Below are 15197 nucleotides of genomic sequence, written 5' to 3'. Positions count from 1 at the left end.
CACAACCGAGCCGATCAGAGCTTTGTGGCTGGGATTAAGAATGCTGACATCATCTCCCTGTGCCAGAGCCAGAAAAATAGATGTTGTAAATCAACTTAAAGACGTAACACCTCTTAGACTGACATGTGTTTGTTGGACATGAGCTGCTGTGTCGGCTGATAATGATACCTGCTGATGGTCTGATTATCAGGCTTCAAAAATGTCCTCACAAAGATGGATGAACAACAGCACACCCACAGTAAGCAGTAGGATCTGTGAAGTGTAGTGTGTGTGTGTGTGTGTGTGTGTGTGTGTGTGTGTGTGTGTGTGTGTGTGTGTGTGTGTGTGTGTGTGTGTGTGTGTGTGTGTGTGTGTGTGTGTGTGTGAGACTTCTGACCTGTGTGTCTTATCAGCTGTGTAAAACAGTGTTCTGAGCGCGCTCAGTGTTTGGTCTGTTCACTTCACCCTGCTGAGCTCCACAGACTGCCTTTTCATTCAGACAGACAGACACAGACAGACAGACAGACAGACAGACAGACAGACAGACAGACAGACAGACAGACAGACAGAGACATGTGGGAGGAAGAAAATGTGTGTGTGGAGATGAACACAAGAATCAATACCTGGCTGTTCAGTGCTCTAAAAAAAACACACCTCTGCTTCTGCTGATCAGATTATTAATATTGAGGTCGGTCAGCTAACTGGTTAATTGATGAACACACCAGTACCACACCATGATGCTCACAGTTCAATGATGATCATTGGTCAGTTTTGGGTAATTTGAGGTCGTCCCAACATGTAACGGGAAGTGATTGAAAGTATCCAGTAGAGGGCGCTGCTTAAAGGAACTGAACACATGTCGGCTGTTCTACTGTCGTGTAACTGGGCAGAAACCATGAACACCAGTGTGCTTCATCACTCGAGGTGAGGTGTATTGATCAGAGTGCATCAGTCGTGACTACTTTTGAAACCTATAGATGACGAACAGCAGGAGTCAGAAGCACACAACTAAATAAAGACTCTGTTTCATGTCATCATGTGACCAAACCCCTGAACACCCACAGACATATCTTCACTGTTTGAAGTCCACTGGAACACTTGACCTGGGACTTGATTTACAGATGGAATCTCAAACCATTTCTATTAAGACAGACAATCTTCTCTTAACAACATTTATTTAGAATATAGTTTGATTTTACAGCTTTTAACTCTAAAATGAAAGACAGAAGAACAAATTAAAATACATTTTACAACAAAAGAAAGACACAACAGTGAGAATCATTTTAAAGAGACAACACAAATGGACATAGGGTCACATTCACTTCACTGTCAGCACCTCAGACCCTGCATCTGTCTGCAGACCCCCCACTGTGCTGACAGTGCTCTGAGTGAATAAGGAGGTCTGAGCAGCCTTCAGTTAACAGCTCAGCCATGTTGTCACACACAGCAGACTCTGCTTCGTCTAGTGATGTAGTCTTCCATGACAGTAGATGTGGAATAAAGCCAGCGTGTTGGGACTGAATGATCTGTTCAGATGATTATTTACAGGCGGCAACATCCACGTCTTTATTCCTGCTCGATAAGTCCACATATCTGCAGCTCCACTGAGCACGCTCAGAACAATATGTATTCCCCTGGGAGTACAACACACACACAGCCTCATCAGCATATTAGACTATACTTTGTGGGATTTATTGAAGTGGAATTGTTCCAGTGTGTATACCAGGGTTTCACTTTGCCGCAACTGTTATATGACACACACACACACACACACTGAGGGGCCCCAGGTAGCCATTAAGAATAATGGCCTCCGGCTACACGTTGCCATGGCGATTAAAAGGAGGAAATAAAGGCAGGTTCAGTGGAGCTGATGAGCGGTGGAGGAACTGCAGCTCTGTTTCCTCTGAGGACGACTCTGTCCTCAGCTACTGTGACACCAGAAGGTTTCTGTTCAACACGGATCCTTCTTCAGTCTCAAATGTTGAATACTGCAGTTCATGATACTAGATACTCAGAAAAAACACATATAGCTAAATAAAAGGGTATAAGGCGGATATAAAAGACAACTCTGAAGATTTAAAACATTTTACAGACTCCAGAGGTCTGATTTCCTCAGGCAGGTCTGAGACACTCTGTCCCTCCTGGTTTCACATGCTCATGTGGGTTAGCAATGAGCAGGGGCCTTTAAATCGGTCCTCAACCACACTGGCAGCCGGAAACGGCAGCGATGACGTCGAACCAAGCGCCTGAACGGCGTGCAGACTTTAGTTAAACAGTTTGGTGCTGGATGAACACGTGTTGAACACATGTTGTCATGTTTCCTCTTCAGTCAAAGAATCACGACTTCCTGGTTCAGGAGATGTGGCGGTGATGACATATCTGTGTCTCTGAATGTCCCTAAAGAGCAGCAGTGTGATCTGTCACATGTAATGGAAGATGAGATGGATTGATTGATTTAAATATACGAGTGGACGGTGATGGCAGACAGAAACTGTTGATCCATGCGGCAGCAGATGAACGTGGCCGACAGGTTGGTGAGTCTGTAACTGACCATCAGATCAACGCGCAGGAGGCTGTTTGTTTCCTGCTCAATCTGAATTCACGTTGTACACACACACACACACACACACTCACACACACACACACACACACACACACACACACACACACACACACACACACACACACACACACACACACACACACACACACAGCTGAAACAATAAAACACTGAAACAATAACTACCCTGAGTAGCATCAGTCACGACTCATCAGCTGTCTCTCTCTCTATCTGTCTCTCTCTCTGTCTCTCTCTGTATCTGTCTCTCTCTCTGTCTCTCTCTGTCTGTGTCTCTCTCTGTCTGTCTGTCTCTCTGTCTGTCTCTCAGTCTATCTGTGTCTCTCTCTGTGTCTTGTCTCTCTCTCTGTCTGTCTGTCTCACTCTCTCTCTCTCTCTCTCTCTCTCTCTCTCTCTCTGTGTCTCTCCCTGTCTGTCTGTCTGTCTGTCTGTCTGTCTGTCTCTCAGTCTATCTGTGTCTCTCTCTGTGTCTTGTCTCTCTCTCTGTCTGTCTGTCTCACTCTGTCTCTCTCTCTCTCTCTCTCTCTCTCTGTGTTGTCTCTCTCTCTGTCTTGTCTCTCTGTCTGTCTGTCTGTCTCTCCGTCTCCCCCCTCTCTTCTTCCTCTCTCTGTTGCAGCTCTAACTGAAGCTTGATTTATCTGTTCATCTTCATCTTCATGAATCAGTTATTCGATGGGTCAACTGTTTTGAAAATCGATTCATCATTTAAGTCACTTTGCTTTCCTCTGTTGGTGGAATATATTTTCTATATATTTGATTGAATCGATCACTCCAGATTAGTCGTTGGTTGCAGCCCTGATTGATTCACTTCCTCTATGTATATACATATATATATATATCCTCATTCTGATTCATTTATCAACTTTTATCTCCACCAATAAGTAAAACCTGAAAACAGAAACGTGCCTGTTCTCACAGAGCCTCAAAATAATGAATTCATGTCAAAAAGAGGGTAACGTGATGACTGAAAAGACTTTTTCCCATTTTGTCCATCTGAAAGCTTCTTCTTTACATTTGGAAACAACAGTGTCCATAAACACGTCACAGAGAGTGGATTTATATTCAGTAAAATATGAAGTTCTTAAGAATTAATTATAGCATCTCTTATTATTAAAAACGGAACATCGGTTCAGAGAAGAATGATCTGTTCTCAGATGGATTCATCCCTTTAAAGAAGCCCTCACTTTTTGATTCTTACTGACTTGCACCAAAATCTGATGCTTTCTGTTGACTTTCTTCTGGAGCTTCTGGAGGAAATATCTAGGCAAAGTGTCATTGTTTACATGTGGTCACAACTAAATAGACCCAGAGCCGTGAGATCCATCCCCAGTAGTTGTGTTTGTAATAACCCTCCAGAAAGACGCATAAAAGCAGGCTCTGATCTGGTTTGGGCACCCGATCGGGATCTTCCTGGTGCTTTCCCTTGGAGGTTTTCTGGGCACGTCCAACTGGTGGGAAACCCTGTGGTACACCCAGAACACAGGGATCCCCCAGGAGGAGCTGGAAAACATTGATGGGGAGAGGGACGTCTGGACTACTTTGCCTAGTCTGCTGTTTTGTTGTTCCGTTCCTACCTGCACTTTGTGGCTCTATAACAACGTCACCTGACTTCATCCTCTGCTCCCGCCATAATCACTACGAGCACTAGAAGGAAACAGAAGCTGTTTTGGGGCACTTGCTGAAGCGACTGATGCTGTCTTCTTGGGAGGACAGACAAACATCAGCGACAGCACGCTTAAAGTCGAAACTCGGAGCAGTGCCGGCACCCACAGTAGCTCTGCTGTGAGGTCTGATGTCTGGACTCTGTCCATAGTGCTGGATCATGGTGGAGTCTAAGCCGTGGTGTTGCAGCGACCTGTTGGGCTGTCAGCTGAGGCGGGCTGTGAGCTGCAGCGGTGCTCAGCTGCAAAGTCGAGGGATTCTGTCGGCGCAGGATAACAGTCGCTGTGTGAAACCCAGGGAGGCGCTAATGCGACATTTCTTTGATGGATACGAGTCATTTCCTCGCTGTCACGAGCTCCCGCGAGGTGCTGCTGGGAAAACTCCCACACACTCATAAACTCTCATGATGCACACACACAAACTGTACAGCCCATTAAAGTTATGTCTACTGGTGCTGCACTGCAGAGTCGTGACTTTACATGTTGAAGAGTGCAGAGGCAACAATAACTCCAACAAACAGAAGGTGTACGTAGGGAACAGAAACATTTCACTCACAGCCACTCGTTTATGGGCACTGATCGTGACTTATTTTACAAATCAAAGCGGCGTCCCGGGTGTGTCTGTCCTCTGCTGCAGAGAGCTGCCAACTGTGATGATCTGTAAACAGTGAACACGGCTCTCAGACGCTTCATGTTGCACGGCTCATGGACAGAAGACAACGTTTACATCACGTGGACCCTTGTGAATGCAGAAAGTGTATTTGGACCTAACATATAATATATTATATATATATATGTATGTAATGAACACAACATTAACACGTCGTCTCCTTTAAGTTGATGTGTCGAACTTGTAATCAACCAGCTGCTTATTTCCACCTCCAGCAGCTTCAGAGCAGCCTGGTCCTTCATGTGGAGTCGAGTTTGTGTCACCTGGTGAATGAAGTCCAATCTTCTCTCTCTGTTAGAGGGAAACATCTGGCTCTTTAGCTGCTGAATGCTGCACTATGTTCAGCAGCTGGTCTCTAACTGAGTCTGTCTGCTGTCTGTGAACCAGGACGGATAGACCAGGAGCCGAGAGCGAACCAGGACAGATAGACCAGGAGCTGAGAGTCACTATGAAGACTCTAACACAGTCACTGTAGTTCTCTTTGAAGAAGCTGAGTGTGAGTTTGAATGAAGCTGTAAAGTGAGCTTTGAAGACAGCACAGCAGAGGAACAGAGGTCAGACAGTCCGGGTCTACACAGTAATCAGTGTCATCATGACATCCAGCAGGTGAACGCTTACTGTTCAACTGGAGAAACCCTCTGATTTCAGCACGTCTTTGTCACAACAACAGTATGAACTTCAGACCCAACAACATCCACAGTTCTGCTCCGTCTGGTCAGGACACAGAAGGACAGACAGACACGCAGTCAGGAGTTAGTCACGTCTCACTGCTGAATGACACCAGACCTCCTTCAGTTTCATGGCACCAAAAACTGCTTCCAAACTGCCTGTTTGTCAGTGAAGAACATCCTGCACACTGGAACATCACTGCAACAACTTCAGAAACAAACGACAAGCAGCCGGCCGACAGGTCCGTCCAGCACATCTCAGCACGACGGGTGCACAAAAAAGATATTGTGCTGCGTGTTGTTGGGAGTAAAGTAGTGGTGGAAAGTAGTTTAAGTTACTTGTATTCACGTTAAACTCTACTTTAGACTTCACTACATTATTTTATTGTGTAATTGAGTCATTTAAGAACTAATCTGCAGTGCTGTAAGAATGTTGTTTCCAACTATTTTCTAAAATTAAGGTTAATCTTTTATGATTCTGGTGCAGCAGCCTGTCCCAGTTTTTCTCTTTTCTAGAACATTTGATTTGAACAAGAAATAGGTTGAAATCTTCTGTTTTCTTCTCTCGTTTTAAAGAAGTTTAAAGTTTTGATGTTATAGTCAGAAATATCTTTATAAGGGGCAGGGGTTGCAGATTACAGGAATAATAATTACAGGAAACCTCCCCTCTGTTGCTGGGAGTCAGAAGTTCTCATGTCTACAGCCAGCAGCTGGTTAGCTTAGCATAAATGTAAATTGTAATATCTAGGAGCTATTTCAGGCGGCTGTGGTTCTGGAAGTAAAGTCCCGTTTATTTTCCCGTGCACAGTGTTGGTTGGCTCTTTAGTACAAAAGATTAACAGTACATTTAATTTACTGCAGCGCTCTGTCTGCATTTAATACTGCTCTCTGTGAATTTGACCTGCTGCCTTTTTCAGTCCAGTGTTACTGGTCCTCCCTACTGTCGATGTCTAAATCTGTCTACATGTACAGTTGCCAAAACCTTAACACAATGAGACGCAGGTCTGAAAGCAGCCTTGCGGCATGTTCACGCACATGAACAATTTCCTGTTCAGACATTGAGCGGTGACGACTGAACTGAGCAGTTTCCTCTGCCGTTCGTAGAAACAGTACAAATATTCAAACAAGGGACTGAAATGCCTGCATATTGATATTGAAACTGTAAGAGTATGTCTCTCTCTGTCCCTGCCCCCGCCTCTCCTCCTCACCTGTTGGTCTTCAATGGCAACCATGGAAACAGTGCGATCCTGAGGCAGCTCTGAGCCAATGAGCAGCAGCAGCCTCCTCGGCAGATGCCGGCGGGATGCTGCCACGTTAATTGTTTGGAGTTGTCTGTGATGTCACAATAGGGTTATTTGTTGGCATTCGTTCATGCTGGGCGGTCTTTCCTTTGGGGGGCGGCTGTGACTCCTGACACAGCTGTGGCTTCATGCAGATTATCCAGAAATGTTCCAGGTTGAACATGTCAAGTTTAACTCAGCAGGAGTAGTACCGTGTGTGTGTATCACAACCTGATATATCATCTTCTTCTTCTTCTTCTTCTTCAAACCCATCAGTGAGCCTCGCTGTGTCACTGGGTCACATGTTCCTTCATCACCATGAACACACACACACTGTAGTTTATCTTGACTCAGTCCCACACACACACACACACCGTCCTGCTGCCACAAATACTCACTAGAGCACCACATGTGGATTCATCCGCCGCTGAAAATAGTCCCCAACAAACGCACTATTTCCTCCTGTTAGTTTGATAAAAACTACAGCGAGCAGCTGTTTGAAGGAATGACTGAGCCTTTTAAACATGAAACAGGAATATAAACACATTTAATTCCACCCCATGATTTACATGGCCTTGAGTATTTGAAGTGCAGAGATCAGAAGTGTAGTTTCAGATCAGCTGACTGTTCACAGGCACATTTGATACCTTGCAGTGTGCTTTGCAGGCTGCTCTGATCCATATTGCCTACTGCTTGTGGTTTTGGTGGATAAACTGCTCGATTTTTTAAACATAAAGCTGGTGGAGAGCGACGGTGCAGCAGCTCCTTTGCTTACCGTCAACGGTTCAAGTGTTAATAACAGTTATTACCCACAAACTGTCAGGATAATGAACTGCTCCACACCATTTGACCCAGTAGCATTACCATTGGCACTGGGTCACTTGGACACTATAGAACACAAACATTTTGGACTAAAGTCTTTAAAAAGGAGACAGCCTTCTGCGATGAACGAAGTGAGGTTTACTTCCTTAAAGCTGGGGGAGGCAGTTTTATTTTGGCTTCATTGGGCAGAAAATCCATAATAATCTTTTAGTATATTGTAATTCAAGTGGTCTGAGAGGAAACTAGACTTCTGCACCTCCTCATGGCTGTTTCCAGGCATCAGAAAATCTCACCTGTGACAGGGGACTTCGGCCAATCACAGGTCGTTTCAGAGAGAGGGCATTCCTATTGGCTGTTCACCCGACCTCTACGAATGCAGATGCACGTGCACGACCGTTCAGAAGGAGATAGTCCTGGGCCGGCAAGCTGGCGGTTGCCTGTAGTCAAGATCAAGCTTGTGTTGCGTGCACACAGTGGTGTACTGGCCATCTGGCATATCCGGACAATATCCGTTTCCACCGTCGTCTTCCTGCAACAACTCACCTCTCGCAAGATTTCAGAGTGAGAACTCTCCTTGAGTGAGACTTCTGTTTCTGGTTAAACGAAAAGCATTTCACTCGTTACCGTCAGTCATTTAGACCCCAACATCTGTAAAAAGAAAATAGGGCCCAGTTTTAAAAATACTGGAATTACCCTTTAAATGAATTCACTTTTGCATTCAGTTTTGGATGAAGTCAGCATCCGTAGCAGCGTGATTTGTCAACAGAATCATCAACGAAGCGTTTTGAATTCACTACAGCTTTGACTCACACCTTCCTCTCCATAGCAACGGCGGCCGAGGCTCATGGGTATTTTGACCCGCTGCCTAACAGATGGAAAGAAATTCAAAGAAAAACTGAAATGGGAACACAGAACAAATAAATGTGCTTTAAATAGTTTAAATAGTTCTGAGTGAATATGTGCCCATCTTCATTTATTTTCTTTTAGTCTAAATGGTAACAAACCTCATTGTAGAAATGTTTAGTTAAATTATTTCAAATCGTTTCTTTCCACAAACCCCCCTGCTGCACTTGAGGGGGACTTGATTGATTTTAAACCAACAGCTGAATCAAATATGTGATGCTTTTAGGCCACGGTAACCTAACTTTTTCCTGTTTCAGACACTGATGTGATTTCTTGAACAGTTTCTGGATTTTTGTCATTTGGACCAAAAGGTTTTGGTTTAAATCTTAAACATATATTCTGTTTCACTCTGACACATGTCACATGACTGAAGCTAAAGGCGCTCTAATGTCTCGCCTCATAATCATCATGTTTACATGTTGTCTTCAGTATTAACACTAATCCAGCTGATAGTTGACTGTGTCCATGGTTACGGAGCAAACAGGGACTGCAGTAGCTAACGCATCATGACTTCTCATGGTGCTGATTAAACAAAATGTTAATGAATACAGGGCCCGCACCTAGCCCACCTGCTCCGTGGCAACATACTTCCTGCTTGCTTCACCCAATGCATGATGGGAACTGCAGTACCGAAACCGGGAGTGACAGGAGTGTTTCCACTCTCAGAACAGAGACTCAGAACATCTCATCAACATGAAACACTGACACTCTCCATCCGTCTTATACAGATATTTACTGGGTGATAAAAACCTGTGGACATACGGGCAAAAACTACACTTTAATGTGTGGAGGACCACTGACATGTAAGTTTATTGTATTTCATTGTATTTCAGTTCATCGTGAACAAACCAAGATATGACATGACTCTGACAGAAGCTTGTAAATAAAGGGAGTGATACAGAGTTAAATCAGCTTCACTACCTTGTCTTTATTTTGAAATGTAGGCTGCACATCCTCCCAAAGATGGAACAAGAAGACTGATGCCACAGTTTAACCAGCAGACATCTCAATGCTTGGTAGACCTGTTTCCTGTAGTGCCCTTCAAGCAGTCACTCAGTCAGAAGCAGATAAAGAAACAATAAGGTTAAGACTGACTGGACAAAGAGAGCAGCTCTGTGGGAACAACAGCTGTAATCAGCTGCCATCGTTGATAAGAGGCCACTCTGGAGTCACAGATGTTTCACATCTGGAGAGGCTCGCCCAGCTGCAGTCGTGTGATTGCAGGTGAATGAAGAAGAGTGTGAAGACAAAAACCCAAAGGTGTTTTATTTACAGTGAAGAGCTGAAGAGAAGAGCAGCTGCAACCAGGGACTGTTTGATACTTTCACCGGATGAATGACTGATCGATGTCCAGATGATTACTCAGCTGCTTTATTTTGATAATTGATTAAGAACAAACATTCTCTGGTTGAAGCTTCTCCAAAGGGATGATTATCTGCTTTACTCTGTTACATCGTTACAAACTGCATATGTTTGAGTTTTAAACTGTTGGCCGGACAAAACAAGATGTGAAGACGTCACTTCAGGAAACTCACCAAACGATTAATCAATGAAGCCAAAGTAGCTGAAATCCCACAGTTCGCCAGCTGTAGTTCAAACACGCTGGATACAGAAAGTCTATCTACTTGATAAGAAGTGACATCACATATCTGACAGTCAACATGAATAATATCAATACACTCAGGTGCCAGTTGATTAGGTACACCTAGCTAAACCTGATGCAGTCTAATACAACAGTCCTGCCACCTCGGGCTCCAGGAAACTCCTTTTTAGACCAAACAGTTCATCAGAGATGATCGTTGTTGATTGTGATTTCAGCTCGATAGCAAGAAGCCGTGACTCAAACACTTCCTGGTGTTTGTACAACAACCTGTCAGCGTCTACAGGGAGAATTATTCACCCAAACAGCTGCAGATAATGACTGTAATATCCTCAGGTTTATTCGATTTTACTCTTTTTACTTTTCTTTCTGTTTCCTCTGGAGCATCAGCAGATTTAATCTCCTGTTCTTCGTCTGTCACCTCCCCTCGCTCTCCTTTTTGTTCTCAGCCTTTTCAAAGCCTGAAGCTGCTGCCCCTCCTCCATCAGGGTTTACATAGTCGCTGTTCTGTGTGTGTGTGTGTGTGCGCCTCTCATATCACTGGGCACACCAACTACCCCCCACATATGTGCACACACACATCAAGCCTCGCTATCAGCTCTACTTCCCTGTGTGTCTCTCTCTCTCTCTCTGTCTCTCTCTCTCTGTCGTGTGTGTGTGTGTGTGTGTGTGTGTGTGCGTGCCGATGCGCTGCGATGCGATGCGTTCGCTGGCGAGCAGGTGTTCAGTACAGTCGGCCAGCGCCGGAGCTCCACAGTAACGAACAGACACTCCCACTCACACACACACACACACACACCCAGGGCCGAGCATCACATCTGGGGGCTGCCGGAGTCTCTGCTCCCCCTCTGGAGATGATCAAGAGCTCCAGAGAGCCAGAGGCAGCCAGGCGGCATCAGACAGAGAGATTTAACCCAGCGGAGGAGACTCAGATGCTGGGATAGATCTGCTGCTGAACAGCCTGTTGTACTTCCCCCGGAGGAGCCTCAGAGTCTCTGTCCTCCAGTCTTTCTAGTGAGTATTATTGACGCCACCATCTTCACTTTAAGACATGAGTACAATCTGCGGAGATAGTGACAGAATTTAAAAGTTTTCTCGTTGTACTTCGACAGCTTTGAAGCAACTTTTGCGCCTCAGTTTTGATCTGACAGGTGTCTCATCGGGTCTGGTCTTTGTAAGGCTGAATAGTTCCTTATTTGGGTTGTGGTGCTGGATTGTTGGCCAGTTCAGGTGCACCGGGATCCGGTTTAAGCCAAGCCGGACTGTTGGAAGCCACGTTCTCGTCTCTTTTTTGTTGAATTTTGCTGCAGTCCAGCGGGACGTCAGATTGCAGTCTTTCAGTCCCTGTTGTTCTTCTGGGAAAGGGAAAAGACATTTCTGCTTGCAGAAGACGTTCTATGAAAATTTAAAATGTTCGCTGCTGTGAGAGCATCTGATGATGTGACACCGGTGAAGTGTTTGAAGCGTCTCTGAGGACAGTTTGACACGACGGAACGTGGAGGAGGCTGATCTCAAGAAATGCCGAAGAAGAAATTCTGATTTCAGGCTGCGTTTTTTATAGTGAACGTTGGATTTTTGGACTCTGAACACAGAGAGAAAGCTAGATGGAAGGTGAGAGAACTTTCTGAACGTCCTCTTCTTGTTCTCTCGGATCTGTTTCCTCTCATTCTGCTGTGATTTCACCTGGAAACACCTGTCGAGGACTCTTTCTCTTTTTTGCTTCTGTGTGGATGACAACTGTGGATTTATTGTACTCTGGTTCTCATGCACCCCTTTCTTCTTCTGTGTGTGTGTGTGTGCGTGCGCGTGTGCGTGTGTGTGTGTCAGGTCGGACAGTAAGATCTCTCGGTTGGCTCAGAGGTGGATCCAGAGGCCAGCAGGAGATGCTCTGATCAAAGACCTGAAGCCCCTGTTTTACACGGGAATCCCCCGATCCTCACTCAGCCTGGACAGGTGAGGACACACACACACACACACACACACACACACCTGCCTGATTGCATTGTTACACAACACCGTGTCCTGATATGTGTAAATAATGGATGATAGCGTGCAGAAAATCTCTGATTTCAGCTTTAAGTGCAAAAAAACCCAACATTTAAACTACATTACAATGAACAAAATCCCAGATACAATTATTTCGGGGATCCAGGGTCCCTCACAGACCATGTTAGAGGACTCTTCAAGTCCTGGGTGGACATGAAACTGTTCTGGTTTAATCATCAGTACAAAGATGAACCACTGTGTTAGAAAATACATATCTAATAAAAAGGAAAAACAACTCCTTGGAAATAAAAACTGAAGGATAGAAGTCCACTACGACTCCCAGGGTGCATTTCACTAACAAACAGCCAATCTGGGCTTTGTAGACCCCTGATAAACCAGTTTAAATTGGTTTACTTTGGATGAATTCAGCAGCTATGGCATGCTGTGTTGTTCCCATATTCTTCAATGAAGCTGCAGCTCTGATTCACATCTCTGACTGGCCTCTTCGCCATGGCAACAGCGACTGAGGCTCGTGGGTATTGTAGTGTTTAGAGCCATCTCTCAAATGACAGTAAAAAGTCATTCAAAGTGGTGTTCAGAACATAAACCTACAGAGTCCTGCGAGGGACACTGAAGACAGAGCGGAGTCTGAAAATGAACATTTATTGAATACTTCAGGAACCAGAGGAGTTTAGTCAGGAGTCTGAGTGTCCAGTCCGTTTCTTTAAAGTCAGTTTACTGCTAACAGAGCCTGAAGCATCAGTGCTGTTGCCATGGTTACCTGCAGTTTAATATGCCCTGAGCTCTGATTTAGAACAGTGGATAAACTGTTGACCCGAGCTACGTCAGAGGTGATATGAAGCAAATACCTGACAGCCAATCACAGGCCAGCATTTTGTGTTGTCAACGATGACTGGTGTGTAATCACAATCCATACGATAGCTGTTGAGATGTTTCAATAAAAACCACCAGTGATCCAAATCTGACTGTCCGTCTCTAGTGGTCAAACTCCAGGAGCAGTGGATCCTACATTTCCCATAATGCACCTGGATAGTGTTTTTCATTAGAGCCTCCCTGCTGGTGAACGGCCACGTCTTTCAGACTCCAGTCCTCCAGTTTGTGACACAGACTGCTGTGAGTTTGTGTGTCTCAGGCTGAGCAGCTCTACCCTGACGAGGTCTCTGATCCCGATCCTTGACGAGTGTATTTGGTCTTCACTTGTATCAGACAGTGATTGGCCTGAGGGGGGGTCCTGCAGTCACAAACCACACAGGCTTGATGTGTTGGACACTGAATGTCTCATTACTGTTTATTGTGTTTGTATTGCTCCATCAAGTACAAACTGTACTGAACCACACACACACACACTTCTTTGTGAATGAAGAGTCCAGGTGTCTTTGTCTCTCGTGGCAGCAGCTTTGCTGTATGTGCAGGTCGTCTCCCTTCTCTCTCTTTGCTGAAACCGTTATAATGACTGTAATGAGAGTGACCTCTACCCAACACGACTACACTGTGAGAGAGGAGGACTGAGTGTGCTGTCCCACCTCTTTGTGTTTCCACAGTTGGCTGCTGAGCTGCAGTGAAGATGATGATGTCCATAAAGTACCAGTTTGCAACAGCAAAGATCTTTTTTTTTTTTATCAGCAAACAAGATGTTCATGCTGAAGGTTCACAGGGTTATTAATAGGTTATTAATGGGTTATTACTGGGTTAGTGATCACGAGTGTCTCTGAGCCCTGAGAGCTGTTGATTCACTGATAGATGAGGTTTTAACATTAAGGTGGTTTGAACGGAGAGTCCCTGAATATTTAATAACCGTCTAATGAATGTGTTGTTGTTCTCCTTTAAGAACTATATGAATATTTTAGGGAATACTGTGTTTTCACTGAACACACACACACACACACACACCCTGATGTCTGCTGACTGAACAGTGAATTGAACAGCACAATTATAAAAGCAATTTGTTCCTTTTTAATGATTTCAAGCCTCGTGTTCCCTCTCATCAGTAAACATGGATATGGAGGGGGGTGTGTGTTGAGGGATTGATATTTGGATCAATTTGTAGGTTGAACTCAATTATGTTTAATTTGCGCAGTTGTTGAAGATTTTCTACACACGCGGCTGCCGGTGAGGTGTTATTGGTGTGTTGCCTCTCAGCCTCAAAGTGGGCGTCAGTTAACAGCTTTAAACCTGTGAACATTAGTTCAGCAGCTGTAAACTGATATTTCAGTCTGTTTGACTGCAGCTGATGTTCATGTTTCACCGACGTCTGCAGGAGCAGCTTTATTTCACCATGACGAGCAGCGCAGAGGCCAGGAAGCAGATCACCATCGTTTACTACCTGCCGTCATGCTGCAGTGCAGTTTTACCACTTATGTGGTCTGATTTGAAGGTGTGTTTAAAAACACAGTTATTGAGCTTTTTTGCTCGCTTTCAGGGGATATCACAGGCAGCTGTAGTAGCAGCTTCCTCCGCATGTTATCACCAAACATCCTTACGTCTTTACAGGCCAAGCTGTTGTGTCTAAAGCCCCTGAGAACTTGTGCTATAAACATTTCTCTGCATTAAATTATTCAATGTTCAAGAAGAAATAAGCAGCGATCACAGTAAATAAAAACAGTTGTTGTTTATTGAGAGATTTAAAAAGTTGATCTGCTTCATCCGGACTGTGTGGGTGCAGTTTAATCACATGATTCAGATGTTACTGAATCCTGATTGGTGCGCAGAAATACGTGACTTAACCCTTTTACAGCTGAGACACACACCCGTGGGCTGTTGTCAGCTGTGCTAAATAATCATCATCACTGCAGATTTATTGGATTCAGATTCAGTACAGAGCCATCGACTGTGAGGTATCATTAACACTGCAGAGTGGCTGAGCCAATCAGCAGCAGTGTGTTGACTGTGAAGTCCTGCTGAGTGCAGAACAATCAGGTGAAGCAGCAATTTACATCTGACGCCTGCTAATGATGAGACACTGCAGGTGTGTTTCCTGCAGCGCTGAAAGATCTTCACGTCTTCACAGGACAAGCTGTTGTCTTAAAGAC

At 44.7% G+C, this 15197-nt stretch overlaps 1 protein-coding gene across 1 annotated transcript in view; it reads left to right on the top strand.

The window, feature by feature from the left end:
* The window catches only part of ankfn1a (ankyrin repeat and fibronectin type III domain containing 1a), a 64110-nt gene that overhangs the window by 16418 nt on the left and 32495 nt on the right, over positions 1–15197 (top strand). Inside the window, exon 3 of the mRNA XM_070927415.1 lies at positions 11989–12114. The gene's annotated coding sequence lies outside the window, so the exon portion shown is untranslated. The remainder of the gene's footprint in view (positions 1–11988; positions 12115–15197) is intronic.

This window comes from Enoplosus armatus, chromosome 20, assembly GCF_043641665.1.
Source record: "Enoplosus armatus isolate fEnoArm2 chromosome 20, fEnoArm2.hap1, whole genome shotgun sequence".
Classification (NCBI taxonomy): domain Eukaryota; kingdom Metazoa; phylum Chordata; class Actinopteri; order Centrarchiformes; family Enoplosidae; genus Enoplosus; species Enoplosus armatus.
Note: the sequence above shows the minus strand (reverse complement) of the source record. Positions and strands in the feature narration are given on the sequence as shown.